Source organism: Hylobates moloch, unplaced genomic scaffold (assembly GCF_009828535.3).
Source record: "Hylobates moloch isolate HMO894 unplaced genomic scaffold, HMol_V3 SCAFFOLD_1, whole genome shotgun sequence".
Taxonomy (NCBI): Eukaryota; Metazoa; Chordata; class Mammalia; order Primates; family Hylobatidae; genus Hylobates; species Hylobates moloch.
Window position 1 is genome coordinate 207,790,165 of NW_026652276.1, and position 22,561 is coordinate 207,812,725.

Genomic DNA, 22,561 nt, shown 5'->3' on the forward strand with positions numbered 1-22,561 from the left:
GAGATACAGAAGTGAGGCAGAGTATCAGTTGTCCCTTCAATCCATTCTTCTCTTTATCCATAGTATTGGGGTTTAATCTAGGTCCCTGGCCATTAGCCAGATGTGACCCTATCTAAGATAAATATAATAGGGGCCACATACGTAATTTTAAAATTTACGATTGCCACATTAAGTAAAAAGAGGTGAAATTAACTTCAGTTACATATCTGGTTTAGCCAATACATCCAAAATATTATCATTTCAAAATGTTATCAATATTAAAAATATTTAGATATTATGCATTCTTTTTTTCATTCTAAGTTTCTGCAATCAATGTGTATGTTACACTCAGAACATATGTTAATCCAGAGCAGCCACATTTCAAGGGCTCAGTAGGCTCATTTGAATAGTTTAGAGGTAGAGAGACTGCATTTCTGGTACAGCAGCTTAAACCTTAACTCAATGTACACAAGAGTTGAACAAGAAACCACATTCCAGGTCCTAAATTTGCCTTCTCTCCTATCTGCAAATTTGGTGGCTGGTGGATTTCCAGGATTTCCATATATAAGATAATGTGTGTGTGTGTTTGTGTGTGCACGCACGTGCGTGTGTGTGTCAGTGCAGAGGTTCGGGGAGAGAGAAGGGAATCTCTCTTAAATCTGTATTTGCATAAAAATAACACTTTTGTTTAGATTCCATGTTACCAGTCAATAAATATAGGATATCTAAAAATTATTTTATTGATTTTTACATAAAACTAAAGAAACTGTTATTCATATTAAAATATAGTCATCACTGTTATTGTTATTATTTCTTAGGTTGAGATAAGCATTGTTTATCCCTCAATTAGGCATTTCATGTTCTCCAGTGGCAGACAGCCTGGGTGAATTTATAGCAATGGGATGTTGCCAAGTTTGTTTCAATTACTCCCTTAGCATTGTGTCACAAAAAAAGTATGTATTTTTATGTATGTATCAAAGTGCACATGAGAAAGGAAAGAGTCAAAGTCAATGGTAAATAAGAAACCAATAAACAAAATGTACTGTGCTTTAAAAGTTTGTTGATCCACTTCCCAGGAAGTCATTAGTGTCTAATAATGGCAGGTTTCTCCCCACTGCCCATTCCTGTTGACTGGGGGAAGGGAGCCTTGTGAGTGGAGAAGAGGATATGCTACCTACAGAACTGTGTTCACAGTGTTGGCATACTTGTGTGTCCTACCAACTGTGGCTAATCCATGGCAGGCTCCAAGGTGTGGATCATTTTATCTATTTGTCAGGTCACAGTCATGACCACTAATGGCACCCATCCCAAAAGTGTATGATTCTTCAGGAAATACAGCTGGAGATACCAATGGAAGTATCTTTTTAAGCAAAAATAGGGATATAAGATTTTAAAAATTATTTTCTCCACCTTCTTGGTTAGTGACTAATAAATTTTTTGGAATCTTTTGGCTTTCATGAACTGTTAGCAGTCCCATTATACTGGCTCTTTCCTCCCTAACTCATATGTGGTAAAATTAAAGAAGGCAGCAAAGGAGGCTGAATGACCATTAGTCATGAAAACCTCAATACTGCAAAACTCTCTCAAAAAGCCTCTTTTCCTCAGGAGAGTAATTTGAAAACAGAAAATTTGGGAAGGCCACTTGGGATAATCTTTGGTGTCTGTTGCTGCATCAGCGTTTACAAAGTGAGTATCCAAACATGTACTTTTTTTTTTTTTTGAGACAGTCCCGCTCTGTCACCCAGGCTGGAGTGCAATGGCACGATCTCGGCTCACTGCAACCTCCACCTCCTGGGTTCAAATGATTCTCCTGCCCCAGCCTCCCAAGTAGCTGGGACTACAGATGCGCGCCACCGTGCCTAGCTAATTTTTTGTATTTTTAGTAGAGACAGAGTTTCACCATGTTAGCCAGGATGGCCTCAATCTCCTGACCTCGTGATCCGCCCGTCTTGGCCTACCAAAGTGCTGAGGTTACAGGCATGAGCCACTGCACCCGGCCCCAAACATGTACTTCTTTAAAATGCACAAACACTCAATGAGTGTTATTTTCCGTATTACTGTTGTTATACCTAACTAACAGTGAGGAAATCTAAGGTGTAGAGACATTAAATGACTTGTCCAGAGTCAAAGGCTAATCAGTGGCAGATTACCAAGTTTTCTCAATTCAAGTCCAGAGTTTCCACCATGAATAGCCTCAGAATATTGCAAAAGGCTATGCTTTGGGAATGGTACTTAATACTGTTAAAGGACTGGGTAAAATAAGATAACCATACCAAGAAAAATAGTCGTAACTGTAATTGACAACTTATGATATGAAAAACCTAAACACTGTTTTAAAAAAGGAAACCGTGAAACTCTTACAGGCAAATAACATGTCTATAAGTAAATTAATTTCTTGAATGTTACACATTTGAACTGTTAAACTTGTTTTCTGTTTCATTTTAAGAGTTTATATCTCTGAAAGTTTGGTAGAATATATCGTCTATTTTCATTTTCAAGTGTGAAAGCCATATCAATAAATAAGTGCAGACTTATATAACTGCAAAAATGCATCTTCAAGCATTTATTGTGTACCTACTATGTGCCAAAAGCTCAGTGAGCCTCAAGCTTGGGGGCAGAATCATGACTAGAACTCAGATCATTGTCCAAGAGTTAGTATGCAACACAATGCCATCTTCCAAAAAAAAAAAAAAGAAAGAAAAGGAAAAGAAAGAAAAGAAAGAAAGAAGAAAGAAGTGCCATAGTGGACTAGATCCCTTATCTACTCAGGCCTGTGATCTAGAATGACAATAGTACACACTGGTAGCAATGATTGTTTTATGATATCAATTTTATAAAGCTAGGAATGTGCATTCAAACATCGTCTTACTTGTCTTAACAACTCATTGTAAATGCCTTTTCTTTGAATTCATTTAAGCCACACTTAAACCTATTTATATATTGTGTATCTAAACTCACTCTCTATTCAGATAAAGCCAGAAAAAAAACACCCCAATATACATAATAAAACACTATAAAGTTGAGTTAAAATAGCAACTTTTTTCTATACTATAATTAATTTGCCTACTTTTTAAAAATTGTTTAACCTAGACTTGCACATTATGTCATCAAACATAGTCATAGTACTAAGAAGATATTCAATATAAAACTACTGTTACAAAAAGGGATGAGAGAGTAGCTGCAGGCTTTCATTTCGCTAAACCACATGACTATCCCTCTCAACAAAATGTAGAAACCTGAACTTTTGGTACTTTTATTTTAGATAAAACATTCTTCTATTAGTTTATTTTTCTAAAGCATTTTGCAGTTATTCTCTGGCTAATAGTAATAACCAAGAATTAAAAGCTACAGCATATGTTGAATAGCTATATTACACCATAAATCACATTTACTGCCATTTGTTAACATGCTGTTTTAATTTCAGAAAATTCAATGACAGATCATGAATTTTGAAGAATCTCAAAAATAATGACATGATTTTATGTTGAAGACTAAAGGGATGTTTTCAATTTTAATGTGTACTGGGAGGTCACATAGTATTCTCAAATTTAATCGTAAAGCAAATTTAGTTAACTCTGCAGAAACATAAGGAGTCTTGCACAATCAGTCTCTTGGATAGCCAAGGGCAAATTAGGAATGAAGACACTTACAAGTTTAAATCCAACACCTGAGGGTTCTTTGAAAACTTTTCTGCACCAAATGCAGCTAGTGGAAAGAGATACTCGAACGGTAAGGAAGAGGTGGTACAAAGATACCTGATAAAAGGCAACAGTCACAGCAGTAGAAGAATTTAGACAACTATTTGCAAGAACTTATCATCTGAGTAATCACTCTTTGTACCCCAGGTCTTTATTCCCACCCTCAAGAATAAAGTTAACTCCAGCTATGTCCAGATACAGGTAGTTTTGCCTAGGATACTAGTTATCTTAGTTTGTTCAGTCTGCTATAACAAAATGCCATAGATCAGATGGCTTAAATAACAGACATATATTTCTCACAGTTCTGGAGGCTGAGAAGTCCAAGATCAGGGTGCCAGTATGGTCAGGTTCTAACCTGATCTGCTCTTTCTAGCTTGCAGATGGCTGCTTTCTTGCTTTATCACATGAGAGACAGAGAGGAAGCCAGTGTGTCTCTTTCTCATCTTATAAGGGCACTAATCCCATCATGGAGCTCCACCTTCATGACTTCAGCTAAACCTAAACCTCCCAAAGACCCTGCCTCCTAATCCTATCACATTGAGGATTATGGCTTCAACATACAAATTTGGGATCAGGGAGGACATAAACATTCAGTACATAACAATGGTCGTCAAGCTTTAGGGTGCCTAAGAACCACTTGGGGAGATTTAGGAAAAATGCAGATTACTCATCCTTCAACATTTGTGATTCTGATTCATTCCATCTGGGAGGTGGACAGAAAACACTTTGAAAAGCAGCCCAGGAAGTTCTGTTGTAAGGGTCCACTGGCCACATTGTGAGAAATTCTGTCCTGTCTTAGCTTCAGGCAGAAGGGATTGCTTTCAAGTGCCTGTGCTGTGCCTCAATGACTGAAAGAAGTGTATTCAGAGATCAGACTGTCCTACCGATGGTAAAAGCCAGAACCAGCAGGTGCCAACAGAGGTGCTCCCACATAAATGTCAACCAAATGGTGCTAGGTAATATAGATGTACTCACTGTCCAATTCACATCCTTTCCCCCATTGCCATGGCCTTTAGAAAACTATCTTTGATAGGGAGGACACAAAAAGAAAACACCTGGCGAGAATCCTCATATCCAATCTAAAAATAAGATTTTAAGATAGATTTTAAGGGGAAACAATACATGGGAATTCAATTGTGCATATCGTAGTGGAGTCACTCTGGCCAATGAGCGCTCACCCTGAGAAAGAGGGCATCTCCCTTACAATATAACAAGGAAAAGTCTTTTGAAATAAACAATAATAGTAATAACAACAATAACAATCCTATGAGGATTATATTGAAGTCCAAGTAATGTTTTTCCATTGATCGGTTCATTTTGTCTTCTGTGATAAACATGAAGGAAAATGTATGGTTGTAAATGGTTCCAACTAACAAAACAATAACATTCAGAAAAAAGTCATAAGGAGAACCGATTTTTCAGTTGTCCTAAAGATAATGCAGTGTAGTCAGATTAAAAACCCTGAATGGACAAGGCTTTAATAGATTTAACTTCTGGGGCTTATTTTTTAAAATACTGAAATCACAAACTTCAACAGCTTCAAAGTGTTTTGTAACACACATATAATGATTATTTTAAAAATGATTATTGTTTATAAGCTTAAAAGGGAAGCACCAAAAGAAACAGCATTATAGGCTGGGTTGGGGCTCACACTGTAATCCCAGCACTTTGGGAGGCCAAGCTGAGAGGATTGCTTGAGCTTAGGAGTTTGAGACTCTGTCTCTAAAAAATAACTAAAAAATTAGCCAGGTGTGGTGGTGTGTGCCTGTAGTTCCAGCTACTTGGGAGGCTAAGGTGGGAGGATTGCTTGAGCTCAGGAGGTTGAGGCTTCAGTGAGCCATGCTTGCACCACTGCACTCCAGCCTGGGTGACAGAGCAAAACTCTATCTCAAAAAAAAAAAAGAAAAGAAAAATAAAACAGAATTACAACTCTGAGAATTAAAATTACTTTTACCGTGTAGCGTATTTCCCTACAAAAATTCAAGTTGTCCTTTAAATACAAATACATGAAACTACTGATGTTTCAAGTAAAATAAAAATGAATGTCTTCATAGCACTGTTTATTATTAAGCTATTTCTATACTGGATTTATGCAAGCTATGTTTTACTAAAAGAATAAGCAAGTAGAAAATAATGCATAATTCCTACAGGCCACTCTTCTTTAAAGATGAGGACCTTCTTAATACCAACTGAAATTGCCTGTGTCAGTGATTCCGGTGAAATGTGCCTCAGTAAAGATGGGACTCGGGAAATATAATAAAAATCTGTCAGCCAAGTTCCAAGTGCCTAGGAACTTGTCATCACTGGCACATTATAGAGCAGTTTGATAAGCATAAAAAAAAGTTTGTAGTGATAAATGATTAACTATTGTTGAAATTAAATTGAATACTTACATCTTTAAAATCCATTTAATTTCTTTAACGCCATAAGGTTTTTCAAAGGTTAAGGTTTATTATGGATTTTGGTTTCAGGTGATTGGTAAGTACTGGCCTCAGAATGCCATTTGGCACACAAATTGATTCCCTCAGGAAAACTAAAATTATGTGGATAATCCCATCTCTATGTCCTGTCTCTCAAAAACTTTAGAAAATTAATTCAAAGGACAGAAGTGTAGGTGGTTTTCAAGCAAACAACTTCAAAGTGAGTATATTTCTCTCCTTTAACATACAAACACAAACTCTAAAAGGGTCAGGCCATCTTCAAGGGCAGAATACTTGTTCAACATCTAGATATAGGCTGCTAAGGCTGATGAATGAGAATGGAAGTAAGAGAAAAAGCTGACAGTCAAGGGCATCATCCCATATTTTTAAAAAATTCCTTCTTTGGGCAGTTCATTCCATTTTGATCAAAAGCATCAAGCAACCACTTGTTTAACATAAGAAAAAAATTATCTCAAAATATAAGATGAATTCCACATTACTGAAGCTCACAGAGAATGAAATACAGTTTTTCTAGAACCTTACATTAATTTCTTGGCCAAAATTAAGTCCTCTCAAAGGCTAAAAAATTTGCAAGACTCATCAGTTATGGCAGCCAACAGGTCAAATACTCATATACTCATTGTATATAAGAAAATGGTGTATTTAAACATTCAATAAATAAATACAGACAAGAAAACAAAAATTTCCTGGGAGCACCACCAGAAGAATGATGATGTATGTTGGTGATAGCCACTGAACTTGCAGCTGAATACCTGGTTCAAGGTGAATCATGCCATTCTCCTACCTTCTGTGTCACTTAAAAGAAATTCAAATTCCATAACATAGCCCACAATATTCTGCTGAGCTGCCCCCTGCCTCTCTTTTCAGTCTCATCACCTATTCTCTCCTCCTCATTCACACTGGCCTCCCTTCAATCTCTCCAGTTCAGCAAGCTTCATCCTACTTATCTAGCACTCTCTGGCTCCTCCCCTGCCTCGTACTCACCTGCTGTCTCCTGCTCATCTTTCAGGTCTCAGACTGCATGTCACCCCTTAAATTCAGTCATTGCCTGTCCCACATTCTTAATCATGTGCTCTATTTTCTTTCAGAGCATGCTCTATGCTTCCTTTGAAACATTTGAATCATCAACATAGATGATTATATATTTGTGTAATTATTCATCTAATTTCTCTTTCCCTCATTAGACCATAAGATTTCTGAAGTCTTATACATGGTAACTAGCACGCAGTACAAACTAAACAAATAATATTAAATTAATGAAATCCCAGTTCTGACAATTATATTATGTTAGGTAAGTCACCCAATTTCTCCGAGCTTTATTTTATCTATAAATATGGGCATTAATCTAATAATTTTATATATTTTAACATAATAGGAATATATTCACTTTTGCAAATTGGAAAGCACCACTCAGATTTAAGACATTATTTTCTTTCTTACATCAAGATTATGAACCAAAGAACTTTTAAATTGATCATTATAGTCTTCATTTAGAAGACTATAATGCATAGGCATATCCAGAAAGGCCTCACATTTAGTACTAATTAAGCTTGGTATTTAAGGAATATTATAGACAATGAATAACAATGATTCCTTATAATTTACAACTGAAGTTGATGCCACATCAGGTATATCAAAATCTTCATTAAGACTATTTCCTTTAATATAGTTTATGCTACCATGTTACATAAAAAGGAATCAATTGGTATTATTTAGTTGTTCTATTTATATGGACTATTTTAGCAATTTAGAAAAGATGTAGGGTACATGCCACTTTATATGCAAATATGCCTTGACAACTGTATGAATAAACAAGAAAACTGTAAATATACTTTAAAAGCCAAGATGATACAAATGGCCATTCATGAGTGGACTTACTGTCTAAGTTATTTTTCCAAGAGTGGAAATTCATTCATGTTGATACACACAATTCTCACTTCATTCCCTCTTCCAATGACAAGGTGAGAAGATCTATGTCTAGAGCACTTTTTATCTAAGTGAAAGGAGCCAACAAGTGCCAGATGAACGTGACTGTGGTCTCATCTTTTTTCACCTTAACCCACTGGCCTAACGAGCATGGACAGCAGAAGATTTGTGATGCTAAAAGAATTTACTTCTGCCTAGATATTTTAGGGATTTGACTCCTGTCAGGTATTGCAACAAAGTCAAGTGATTTCAATTTACCAGGCAAGGACAAGAAATGGTTTCAGGAAAAACCAAGGTGATGAACTATTGAGCATCCAGTTCATTAGCTGTCATCCATCTTGACATCTTCATCTTTCAAGCAGTACTGCAGAAAATCAAAGTCCTGTAGTGCTTCCCTTAAAAAATCTGAGAAGGAAAACATATCCTCTTAAAGTTAAAGAGACCGTGAAGGCTATTTCAAATGGATTATGAAAGATAACCATTGCCTCAAGTCTGAAAATCTTGAGAGATACTCCATTGTAAATACTATCTGTGCCCTTAAACACACTAATCGTAAAAATAATATCATTAAAATATGTACTGCATGAACTGCAAGAGTATTTTTAGCTTATTCTAATTTGATGCATTGTGCATTTTAATATGCAGTAATAGTTACATGACAAATAACTGACCTTTTAGAAATAGTATCTTGGGGGGAAAAAAAAGACTCAAGAAAAAAAGTGTTTCCCTGAAACATCAGCCAATAAAACATGGGCAGTAAGACTCCAGTGACATAGCCAAGTATTGGTAATATCACCTTCCTTCTTTTGTTTCTCTGCTCTGCTTGTTCAGCACTGAGGTATTGAAACTCTGGGTTTTTTGCACTTATATGCAGAGTTTCCTGGAATTAAAGAGTAATGTAAGCAACCAAAGACATTAAAGAAGTGATTCATAACCTTCCCCACCTACTATTCTTTATCAAGGGGAAAGTTTCATTTCAAGTTCTTGAAGACCCCTAGAGGTAAAGGTGAGGTGAAAATCATGCTTTACTTCTATATCCCACATACTATTTTATTAATGCTAAGAAGCACTGTAATGTTGCCTTTTAATTCTCCGCTTTCTGAAACACTCAGTGAAGATTATTCCAGATCTGTAGTTACTAACAAACAAAATAAAATGAAACAAAGACTCTTACATTGTTCCCTCCTGAATTTGCCATTTAAAACATCAAAGTCAGGCTGTGAAAGAAAATGTTAACTCACGGCTCACATCATATAAGCGACTAGACCACAAAACCTAAAAGATTACCATGGACTCTCAGAAGCCTCTGTAGTCTTAAATTATTGGAGGACAACTAAGGAACTATTCAGGTGTATGCTTTGCCCATCAGGGGAAGCCTTAGGTGCAGGTGACTGAATGGCTGCTTCTGAAGAATGGCATTTGGTATCTGAGTAAGTTCCTATACCTAAAAATTACTTGCAAGGCCTTCAGCCTGAAATTTCCCAATATATTATTAAAACTCTAATTATCTCCACACTACGTGCTGCTACCACCACTACCACCATACACTGCATGATTCTTGGCCGGGAACCATACCAGGCACTTTACATAAGGCACACATGTAACACCCGCATCAACTGTAGGAAGTAGGGGCAGTATTATATTCGGTTGATAGAAAACAGAGGCAGGTAAGATGTTCTAGGCTTCTGCTAAGCCAAACATGGTCCATGGAATAGCAGCTACAACATCACCTGAGAGCTTGTCTGAAATGCAGAATCTCAGGCTCAAGTCCCTGATCTAATGAATTAGGATCTGGATTTTAATAAGATATCCAAGTGATTTATATGCACATGAATATTGAGAAGCAGTGCTTTGGGTAAATGGAATCACTCAGACTCAAACTCGGGGGTCTCTAGCTCAAAGATACAGATATTAAAATAGTCAGCTCTTCCTGATGATGCAAGACATCTAAAGAATGTAAAACACTGAATACATTCACATTTAGGACCAAGTTTTTCATCAGCCGACAAAATCTGATACGGAGAATTACAAATTTGAGAGGAGAAAACGATGACCTGGGAATAACAGAGGAAGGAGATACCTGGTAGGGGAATAGAAGAGAGCCACTGGGAAAAGAAATTGGGCTAAAAACACTTGGTGCCTTCCGGTTTGTCCATTTCAGTTTGGTTAAGGGAGTTCTTAGCCAAACTGAACAGAGTTTTGACTCTGTTCCCAAAACTCTCTGCTCACCTGAAGTGGTGCTTGATATCAGATAACCTTACTGGGGAGCTCAAGGGTGCTTAATTGAATTATTCACAAGATGACTTTCTCATGAACCAACCACTCCATATCCAGACATCTCTTTGCTGAATGTACATACTTATTCTTCAAGTTCTTACATCAATCAGCCCAATATGGAGCTATCTAGAGATACTAACTGCTTCACTAAGTCTGATAAATGAAAACATCTGTATGAGTGACTTTTTTTAATGCAATTTTAGTTCTTTTTTCACCACCATATATAATAAATCAAACTATATTAATCCATCAGTCATCCATCTGGGATCAGTTTTGATGGTATTCAAGCCTGATAAGTAATTAAAATGTTATTTCCATGCAAATTGCATCTGATCTTGAAAACAGTTTCCCTTAACCTGAAATTGGTTAAACATTTCTCTGCAGTCTTAAATTATCCAAATTTCCAAGCAAATATTTTTGTTTCCATAATAGAAAGGTAAACTGCAGGTCGTTCATGAATCAAGTTATCATAATTAATTAGGTTTAGCTCTATTGCCTTTTTATTTAAAAACTAACTGGATACTACTATTTTTCCTTCCTTTTGTATACAGTATTTCATAACTGACTTTCATAGTATCCACTCTAATATTTTTTAACACTTTGATGATACAGCATTTTCATCTTTTATTGGAAAAGAAGTTATTGCTACTTTCAAGCATAGTTTTTTTCTCATTCATTATATTGTTATCATAACCACATGGCTTATAAAGATATGCAGATACTCATGTTATATCAATACTTATGTCTTTGGGCTTTTTATTTAAAAATTAATTGTTGACTATGTATTTTTTTATTGCGAAAACTTTCCCAAATTCCACACCATAGCATGACTTGCTAATGAATATATTTACACCAAGAAAATAAAATGAACTTTGTGTAAGTTTCTAATATAAAAGGGAATACTTACTTTTGAAAGAAAGATAATTTCCTATCAATTTAATAATTTCCTTTCATTTTAATGGTAGAAAGTATATACCAATTTTATGTCACAAAATAGGTTAGAGCTTGTTTTTATAAACAATGTTTGTTAGATTACTCTTGCCCCTATCAGAGGAAGATCTGAAAATGTAACAAAGAAGATATATTTCATTTTTGTGCAAATAGATATGTATATAAAGATTAAAGGCTCTGACCGAGCCTAAAAATGTAGTCCTTTATTTAATGTACTGGAATAATGCATGCATTGGCCGTATGCCAGCTTTAAAATTGACATAGAATGAGCCTTAACTTCTCCTGCGTGATTCACTATCAGGACCAGAAAGCCATTCAGTAATGCTTGTCATCTCTTGTTATATAACAAAATAACCCCCAAATTTTGTGACTTATAATAACAACAACCATCTTATCATCTGTTATACATGTGTGGGTCAAGAATTCAGGAAGGGCCTGCCTAAGAAATTATCTGTGCCATATGGCATTAACAGAAGTCACTTGGTGGTATTCTGCTGGTGGTTGGGCTGCTCCAGAGAGCTCAAGTCAGCTTTACTTACATTTCTGCAGTCTTGGTGGTAATGGCTAGAAGAATGGGCTCAGCTGGACAATTGACCATAGCACCTATGCTAGCCCCTCTGATATGGTGGTCTCAGAGAGTGGGGTATCTTTTCATAGAGTCTTGGATAGAAGGTATAAGTCTTCTTCTGACTTAGCATCAGAAGTCCCAGAATGTCACTTTCACTGCATTTACTGACTAAATGTAACATAGATCCCAAGACAGAAAATGAACATGCATTCGGTAAAAATCAAAGAAATCTGAATAAAGTCTGGCCTTTATTTTATTTATTTATTTTTTGAGATGGACTCTGGCTCTGTCACCTGGACTGGAGTGCAGTGGCGCAATCTCGGCTTACTGCAAGCTCTGCGTCCCGGATTCACCCCATCCTCCTGACTCAGCTTCCCAAGTAGCTGAGACTACAGGTGACCACAACCATGCCTGGCTAACTTTTTTTTTTTTTTGTATTTTTAGTAGAGATGGGGTTTCACCGTGTTAGCAGGGATGGTCTTGATCTCCTGACCTCGTGATCTGCCCGCCTCGGCCCCCTAAAATGCTGGGATTATAGGCGTGAGCCACTGCAACCAGCCCTGGCCTTTATTTTCAAACAAATGTTGTTGGGAGGAATAAATATGACAGTGTGGAATAAAACAGAAGCTCACACACCTACATTGGCAGAAAAAGTTAGGTATGATCAATAAATTGTTAAACCGTTTAATGTTTTTGCCAAAGAAAGAACACAATAATTTGAAGAAAAAATTTAAATATGGTTTATCTGCCTATAATAAAATGGAATAGAGAAGAGAATACTCACTAAAGAGAACAAAGGTCAAATAACAAGGGAAAAATACAAAGGCACAGCCAGCTGTAGATCCAGGAGGACAACGGGAGGGCCTTGAGCAGAAGGATACCAGAAAGGGATGTCTAAGAGGCAATAGGATACTGCAAACCAGATAAGTCTTTATAGTTTGTTTAGCTGACCCTGAAAGCAAGTGATTTCTAAGTCACAAACTGCCGAAGAGAGGAGGAACTCCCACCCAAAACTGTATAGTAAGAAGAAAAAGACTTACTAAATATCATTTAACTTCTGAAACAGGAAAGAATCACTACATATTTGTGATAGGCAGACTAATGCCTGCCACCAAAGATGTTCATGTCTTTCCCTCTTGAACGTGTGAATGTATTATTTGCATAGGAGAATTAAGGTTGGAGATGGGATTAAGATGGCTGATCAACTGGATTTAAAATAAGAAGATTAACCCTGGATTATCTCAGAAGACCCAATATGATCACAAAGCTGCTTTAATGAGGAAGAGGGAGGCAGAAGAGCCACACCAGAGAGAAGGTATAATCAGAAAGACTCCACTGGTCATTGCTGGCTTTGAAGATAGAAGGTGTCCATAAGCCAATGAATGCAAGCAGTTTCTAGAAGCTGAAAAGGGCAAGATAACAGATTCTCCCTAGAGCCTTCAGAAAAGAATGCAGTCCTGCTGATACCTTGATTTTAGTCCAGAGAGACCCATTTCAAACATCTAACCTCCAGAACTGTAAGACAATACGCTTGTGTTCTTTTAAGACACTAAATTTGTGGTAATTTGTTACAGCAGCAATAGGGAACTAATACAATTGTGAAAAATGTTGGAGGGGAATTGGAAGGAAAAAAATTAAAGCATTTAATTTGCAAACAACTGTTCAAACATGATAAAAATAATAATGAGACTTACAAAATATCTTACAAATGAAAGAAGATAACTTTCCTGAAAGAAGATAACTATCCATAACACATAATGATTGACATAATCCTGAGGGTCATGACAAATATGCTCTATGAAGTGTTGGGATTTCAGCCTCCTGTTTCATTTCATGTCAGTTTTGGCAGATCTGGACTTCAGTAACTAGCAGTGTGCCTAGTACATGGTAGAAGCTCAGTAAGGACTAAATCCATTATATAAACTAAAGGGGACTATAAAATAGAAAAAAAACTCATTATCACATATGGCTTGTGAGATTAGGCACATAGCAAAGGAAGGAAGAGAGAAGAGAGCTAAAATTATTTGGAATAAAAAAAGAAATCAAATTGAGATCCAAGTGAAATGCAAATACATTTCTAGTGAGACATTTTTAACCATTGACGAAGCTTCTTAGTTTCAGTTGGGTCTTCATAGCATCCTGCAAAAATGCATGGCAAAGATACAGCTGAACACCCACCAGCTGAAGCTGGGCTGTGATTGTTCTGGCAAACACATAACCCAGAGTAAATATTGTCTTGCACGAAGAAGTGAGGAGGTGGATTAGGCATTGTAATTACCATTTGCTGGGTATTTGGCATTCTTTTTAAAGATTTAATCATTTAGATGAGACTTAGTATCACTAAAAAAGGAGTCAATATTTCTGTGAGCCAGGGAGGAACAGCGCTGCTGTTTTCCTTCTGCTCAGCTGTTACGTGTGCCTACAGAAGACAACTTCACCTGCTACTTTTTTATTCAAGACAGCACAGATAAAGAATCATGAGCAGTAACTTCTTTCAGTTCTTTTTTTCTCCCTGAACACACTGTGTTCTCATATATAATTGATCAGAAAGAGATATTTAAATAGGGTGGCAATTTATAAAATTGCACAGGGATCTTATTACATTATCTTAATTAATTTTACAACCAGCACTCACTCACTGTCCTTTATAGTACATCTAAAGAATTCATGTGCTGATTAACAATAGCCAAGCAGACTCAGATAGTAGCTTTCAGACAATAACTTCTGTTAATCTTCTGCTTGTCAATTGGAATCTACTGACATAAATTGCTTTAATCTGGCTTTAAGCATTTACAGAACAACATTTTGAAACACTGATTATTGTACCATTCCTTTGGGGCAGTGCCCCTAAATTTTAGTGTACAAAAGATCATCTGGAATTTGTTAAAATCCAAATTATTTAGCCCTTTCAGAGAGATTCTAATTCTTTAGGTCTAATGTGGGTCCAAGAATCTATATTTTAACAAGCATTCTGAAAGTGTCTGAGCCATGGGGCGAGGGGTATGTAACCAAACTTGTTTTGCAATCATATATAAATATGGACAATATTTTTGCTGAAACTTTTCTTCTTTTCTTTAAATGTCCAAGTCCTTATGTACATGATCTCTTTTAGTCCTCACAATGATCTTGTGAAGTAGGTATTATTATTTCCATTGTAACAAAGAGACAAAGGGTTAAGTCACTTTTTGTCTGTTTGCTCAGGCTGCCATAATAAAATACTATAGACTGAGTGGCTAAAGAACAGCAGTGTATTCTCTAACAGTTTTGGAGGCTGGAAGTCCAACATCAGGATGCCAGCACGGTCAGGTTCTGGGGAGAGCTCTCTTTCTGGTTTGCAAATGGCTGCCTTCTTGCTGTGTGCTCACGTGGCATTTCCTCTGTGCATGCATGGAGAGACAGAGAAAATGATCTTTCTCTTCTTCTTATAAAGCCACCAATACCATTGGATTAGGACTTCACTCTTATACTGTCGTTTAACCTTAATAAGCTCCTAAAAGCCCTATCTCCAAATAGTCACATTGGAGGTTAGGGCTCCAACATATGAACTTATTTGTGAGAGGGGGTGGAATTTAGTCCTTAGCCCTTGTATAGTATCACAACTATACACAAATAGTAAGTGGGATCCAGGATTTGCACCCTAATTGCCCTGACTCCAAGCCTACACCATCTCTACCTTACCTTGCCCCTCTTGCCCTCTGGGCCATTGGCAAGAAGTAGTGATGGGCTACTCAGCAACAGAGGCATGGAGGTTGGTTAGATGCATATTCAGTCTTCCATTAACTGAGAATTGACTTTAACGTAATCAGACCACTTCATTAAACTTTAACGGCCGCCTTATATCTGGTGACTATGACTATTTTATTCCTGCAGCTTTATTACTAGTGACATATTTGTGCTCTTGGAGAAAAATAGTTCAAGAAATCCCTTCCAGAAAGGGATATTCAGCAGTTTAAGAGAAGGTATTGGACAAGGCTGAGGAGGTTACATATGCTTCTATGAGCAGTTCTTCCATCTTCCCTTTCAATGCTAGATGCCTTAGCTCAACCTAGGCCAACTTGGTCTTATCCTTTTTCTTATCCCAAAGGAGTTAAAAATAAAGTATACTTATCAGCATTTTTCCATCTCACAATCTGCACAGAAATGAATCATTCATTACTAAACTTCCTTTACACACCATAGCCTGATGAGAAAACAAATAAAGCTTAAAGAAAAATATTAAAATACATTTGTACAATCTCATACCAATAGCCAGGCAAAGTCAAGTCAAAAAAGCATATATTTAAAGAATCCTTTCTTGTGAGTGTATAAATATTTGTATCTTTGTTGGGAACTTATATATTCAAAAATAATAATACACTACAAAAATTATATTACTTACATAAGATCATGGAGAGAAGGAAATTCCATTAAAACAAGGAACTAATATCTTTTTGTAAGGATGAGTTCCTGTCCTAGGGTTTGAAGTCTAGATATCATGTCAGGGAAGGCATGTGTGGGAGAGAGGGTCAGGGTGAGTTCCTTAGAGTGATGCAGAGAAGGAGATGGGAAAAAAATGTGCAGGGGAGTGGGGCTAGATGGATGTTGGGAAGGGTAGATTATCATCACTGATTCTATTCTTCCTATAAAAAATGGAAATAACAATAATTAATTCCTATTATATTTCCAGCAATATAAAATATATATAATAGTATAAAATATATCTTTCATAAAAATTCTGAATGTTATACACATATTTGGGGCTCAGTAAGATCAGTTAAGTTGCACAAGTCATATAGCTACTAAATGTGGAGCCAGGAAATGCAGCAAATTCAGGAGAAGTGGAATATGACATTCTAGATTTAAGAGTTTGTCAAGGAAACTTTGGAAATCTACTGTTAAAACTCAAACCAAAAATTAAACTCCTTTACTCAAAAATGTAACAACATAAGATGCAAAAGCATTTATCAATAAAACCAAATGTAGGAGAAGATGATCCCCTCTCGCCCACCACAAATTCCTACTTGAGGTGACAAAATCATTTCGTCCACAAAATAATCACACAGTGTGAACTTAAGTGTAATGGTATCTTATCTTTAGAACGTTGTCTAAGTAACATCATAGGAGGGAAACTTTGGTTACTGAAAGATATAGCCCAAAGGGCTATGTTATTCTAAGAAAAGAACAAAATTTTCTGTAATGAGTTTTCTGGTAAGCACAGACCTTTGTAACCCTGGAGTTGAATAATATGTCCCATTTGTACATAGCTGATATTCAAAAATTTCAATAATAGATTCAGCTTTATGGACATTAATACCATGACATTTGACTTCCCAACTATTTATTAACAAAAAATATAAAAATCCACAAATATGTTATAAAGCAAAAAAAAAAAAAGAAGGAAGAGAGAAGGAAGAAAGAAGGTTAAAATAAAAGAGAGTAGAAACAAAAAAGACTATAGCAGTTTAGTTCTAAAACAGAGGGAGAGCTTTATCAATTATTGAGTTCACTCTCTCATGTTACCCAGTGTGGGCCAGGGCCAGAACACACATCAAAAACACAATTCCTACCCTGGTATTTTTCCTATTGCACTACAGTATAAAATGCAAGAAACCATATTCTCCATTTATTAAATATAATCCTAAGAAAGGCATGACTTATGTCTATTTTTAAAATTATCTCTATACAATTAGTTTGCAGCATTCTTTATATTTTAAAATGAGTTTACTTTGGATGTGTGGTTAAGGTAAGTAATATAAAATTGATAGTATCTTTCAAAGTTCAGTTGACATTCACAGAAGCTATCCTTACTTTGTCTAATATAGCCCAAGCCTCATTTTCTATGCAACACAAGTAAGAGACTAGAATGAGGTGAAAGGCAACTGTTAATCAATTTGTTCTTATAGAACAACACTAGCTTTTTCCAGTTTTTGTATGTGTGTGCCAAAGACTTATTCTTATCACCTTGAGTACATAATGAAACTCCTAGGATTAGGCAGGTGGATGATATACAAAGAAAAAAAGTGAGAAGTGACAAGTGTTCTAGATATCTAATGCTGTGTAACAAAATGCCCCAAACTGAATGAGCAACAGCAAAATTTATTTTGCGTATGACCCTGCAATCTGGGTAGGATGTAGATAGCTCATCCCTGTTCCACTCAGCATCCACTGATGCCCCTTGAGGTGTAGGGGCTGGTGTCATCTTAAGTACCAAACAAATAGTATTAGAGTTGGGGATCCCTAGACATCTCTGTCTCCATGTGGTCTCCCCACATGATTTCTCTTACATGGTAGCTTCAGAATAGCTGAGCTTTTTGCATTTTGGCTCAGGGATCCCAAGACATGAGCCCGAGAGAGAATCAGGTGAAAGCCATTATTGCTTTTTATGACCTAACTCAGAAGTTTTGCAACTTTGCATCTGTTTTGATCACAAGCCTTCCCAGATTCAAGGGGAGAGAATATGGACCTCATCTCCACGTAGACAAGTATCAACTGTACGTTGTATGAGGAGAAAATGTGGGATAGATACATTGGTGGATCCACTTTGGGAACTAAAATCTGCACCAATGTCCTTCCAGCAAGACTTAAAGTGACATCATGAAACCTGAGATCAAGAGGGATTTCTCCTGAAGCAAAGCATAAAATGGAGAGGAGATTACAAATGGAGAGACCAGTTAGGAGGTTATTGCAATTGTCAAGGTAGAAATTATCATGGTGAGAACTAGTGTGATGATAGGAACAGAAAGGAGACTTCCAAGAGCACTTGTTCTGACCCTTTTCTCAATGGAAAATGAGAGGACAAAATAAAATAGAAATTTAATAAAGACAGGAAGAGGAACAGATCTGAGCAGATAGGATTAATTTGGCTTAGAAAATTTTCAGTTGTTCTTGTGGGATATCGAGGCAGAAGTATCCAGTGGTCATTGGAAAATGAGAGTCTAGAGATGCACTGTTCATTAAGACCACATATGGCTATTGCGTTATTGAAATGTGGCTGGTTTGAATTGAGAAGTGCTCTCAGAAAAAGTACACACTGAATTTTGAACACTTAGCACAAAAAAATGTAAAATATCTCAATATTGTTTATCTTATTTCTTGAAATAATATTTCAGATAGTTGGGTTAAATAAAATATATTAAAATTAGTTTTACCTTGTGTCTTTTTACTTTTATTAATGTGGCTGCTAGAAAATTTAAAATGACAGTCTGGGCATGATGACTCACACCTGTAATCCCAGCACGGGGGCAGATCACTTGAGGCCAGAAATTCGAGACCAGCCTGGGCAACATGGCGAAACTCAATCTCTACAAAAAAATACAAAATTATCTGGGCATGGTGGTGCATGCCTGTAGTCCCAGCTATATGGGAAGCTGAGGTAGGAGGATCACTTGAGCCCAGGAGGTCGAGGCTGCCATGAATCAAGATTGCACCACTGTACTCCAGCCTGGGCAACAGAACAAAACCCTGTGTATTAGTCTGTTTTCACACTGCTGATAAAGACATACCCAAGACTGGGCAATTTACAAAAGGAAGAGGTTTAATAGACTTACAGTTACATATGGCTAGGGAAGCCTCACAATCATGGTGGAAGGCGAGGAGGAGTAAGTCACATCTTACATGGGTGGAAGCAGCCACAGAGAGAGAGCTTATGCAGGGAAACTCCCCCTTATAAAACCATCAGATCTCATGAGACTCCTTCACTATTATGAGAACAGCATAGGAACAACCTGCCCCTATGATTCAGTTACCTCCCACCAGGTCACTCCCACAACACATGGGAATTCAAGATGAGATTTGGATGGGGACACAGCCAAACCATATCACCCTGTCTCAAAAGAAAAAAACAGAAAGAAAGAAAATTTAAAATGATAAATGGTTGTCCCACTATAATTTTACTGGACAGTTGGTCTAGTTTTGATGAGAAAGCATATATTTGGGAATACTTTACCCTAGGCTCTACACTATACCTGAAAGCATGGGATTGAACGATGTCTCAAAGGAGGAAATTTTAAAAGGGAAAAAAAGAGGAACTGAGAAGATAACCTTAGGAATTCTCACAATTAGAGAGGAGAGAAGGTAATAAGCAGAGGAGTTCATAGCTTCATCTCCTACATTTCCTATTATATGTTTATGTAAATATTTACTGAAAGAATAAGTACATGGAAAATGAATTGTTTGCTTAATTTAAGAGAGTTCTTCATGCTGCTCAGCAATCATTCTTTATTTCCCTAAACCCCCATCTACTTTCGTTCTCCTAAACAACTATTTCCTTCTGTCTCCTCAAACCTTGAACCTCAAATATTTCCTCCTATCCTCACTGTCAGCTGATGATCTTGCATCCCCATTCTCTAAGAACTAGAAGCAATTACAAGGGAAGGAACCTCTTCCCTAAGCTTTGCTCCCACCCACCTCATCTGGTCTGCATACCTGCATACCCATCTCCTCTCCCTTTACCATGCTCCCACTTAGCCAACCCTTCCACTTGTACAATAGGTCCCAGCTCCATTCAAAAAAGAACATGGCCCCAGCAGTACTTTCTCTCCTGCACCATAATGTCCCCTCTCTACTGGATTGTTTGTCCAATCAATGTAGAAAAGTGCTATTTCTCCAATCTTAATGCAGCCCTCTTTTGATCCCACTTCACCCTCCAGTTATTGCTTTTTCTCTTCTTCCCTTTGCATCAAGATATTTTAAAAGAGTTGTCTATGCATGCTGCCTCCAGTTTCTCTTCCTTATTCTCTCCTGAATCTACATCAATCATAATTTCCACCATCCAGTTGTCCTTGTCAAGGTCACTAATGAAGTTGCCAAATCGGCTCTCAGTCCTTGTCTTACTTGACCGCTCTAAAGCAATTGATGCAGTTGGTCATTTTCATCTACACTTGGCTTCCAGAACAGCATACATTCCTGGTTTACCTTCTATGCCCCTGGCTGTTCTTTTCAGTATCCTTAATTGACCCTTTTCATCTCCCCGTCCTTTACGTGTTGGAGTGCTTCAGGGCCCAGTCCTTAGAGCTCTTAAATTGTTTATGTATTTTCTAAGTCAATTCCTTCCATCCAAACACACCTGGAACACACCTGTAGTTGAGAAAGTTGGGGTTATTACTCACTACAACAGGGAGAACACATACTCATACATAGGTAACCATGACAGTTTTAGTAAGATGGGGTTAGAAAGGATTATTACAAGGTTTAGAATTCGGTTGGATGATTTTGGAGAGAGTCCAAGGAAGGGAAGTTTCACTCTGGATTGAGTGCTGTCTGAAACTTCTATGATTATCTCAATGTATCTATAGAGAAGGGCAGACTAGAGCAAAGCTACAACTGTAACTAGCAAAGAAGCAACAGTCAATAATTGAAATAGGAAGATAGTTGATCTTCTTTAAAAAATGTTCATGTTTTGTCTGTGTCTTTTTTCTTGATTCATTGTGGTCAGAGTGGCCTTGCCCAATGTTGGTGTTCAATGCAATTGTTTATGGGCAACAGGGGAACACCAGGGCTTAGGTGATAGCGCGAGGCAGGCTCCTGAATGTCAGGGGTTGCTTTTGTCTAATCTCATTTAATCCCATGACTTTAAATTCCATCAATATGCTGAATATTCTCAAATTTATATCCCTAGTTCTTATAGCCATGAATGGCCATGACAGCCAAAAAGTCTTCACCTACATTGCTTTTCATACTGAACATATCTAAATCTAGTGTCCTGATGGTCCCCTCCCAATCTGCTTATTGGGGTACACTTCCCCATCGTTGTTTAGGTAACTCCATCCTTTCCATTTATTCAGACCCCAAACCTTTCTTGACTCATACATACTTTATCTATCATACATCTGATATTTGGCAAATCCTGATGGCTGTACTTACGAAATGTACCCAGAATTTGAGAACTTGTCACCTCTCCAGGGCTATCCCTCTGTTCCAAGTCACCATCATGCCCCTCCTGGACTACTGGAATAACTCCTAACTGCCCCCACCCTGATTCTACCCTTTCTCCACTTAAGTCGATTCTCAACTCAGCAGCCAGAATAATCCTGTTAGAAAGTAAGTCAGATCATGCCACCCATCTGTGGAAAACCCTTGCATAAGTTCCCATCTCAAAGTAAGAGAGCCAAGAGCCTTTCTATGATGTGCTTGGTCTGGATCTTCTATCTGATCTCATCTCCTGTTATCCCCACCCTAACCCACACTGTTTTAGCTACACCTCCTTGTTGTCCTTTGAACACCTAGAAAATCACCCATTTGCAATGGTCTTCTCTGCCCAGATGACTGTTCAGGGCCTTTGCAATGGTCTTCTCTGCCCAGAAAACTTTTTCCCCAGCTATCTCCATGTATTCCTTCCTCCCTTCCCCCAGGGTTTTACTCGAATGTCACCTCAGGGTGTTCCTCCCCAGCCTTTCTGTCTAAAATGGTAACCTCCCACACCTGACATTTCCCCTCCACATTTCCCTGTTTTATTTTTCCCCTTAGCACTTACATTACTCTCTAGCTAATATACTATATATTTACCATTTTAGTTAATTGTTTCTCTCCTAACCCCCATAGGGACAAGACTTTTGGGTTTTTTACAGCTGTATAAAGAGTACTCAGTACGTATTTGTTGCATGAGTGCTGTATTTCCATGCCAGAGACAGTAGATACTGAGACTGAGGAGGATGGCTGCCTGGCAGAGCAGTCTGGCCCATATCTCCACTGGCTGGAGGGGTTGGTGTTAAATATGCATAGGTGTGATGCTGTTTCTGGTTCCG

General features: G+C 37.4%; 1 protein-coding gene across 2 annotated transcripts in view; it reads right to left on the reverse strand.

The window, feature by feature from the left end:
* GRM8 (glutamate metabotropic receptor 8) overlaps nucleotides 1–22,561 on the reverse strand; it is an 845,421-nt gene that overhangs the window by 383,358 nt on the left and 439,502 nt on the right. The window lies entirely within an intron of this gene.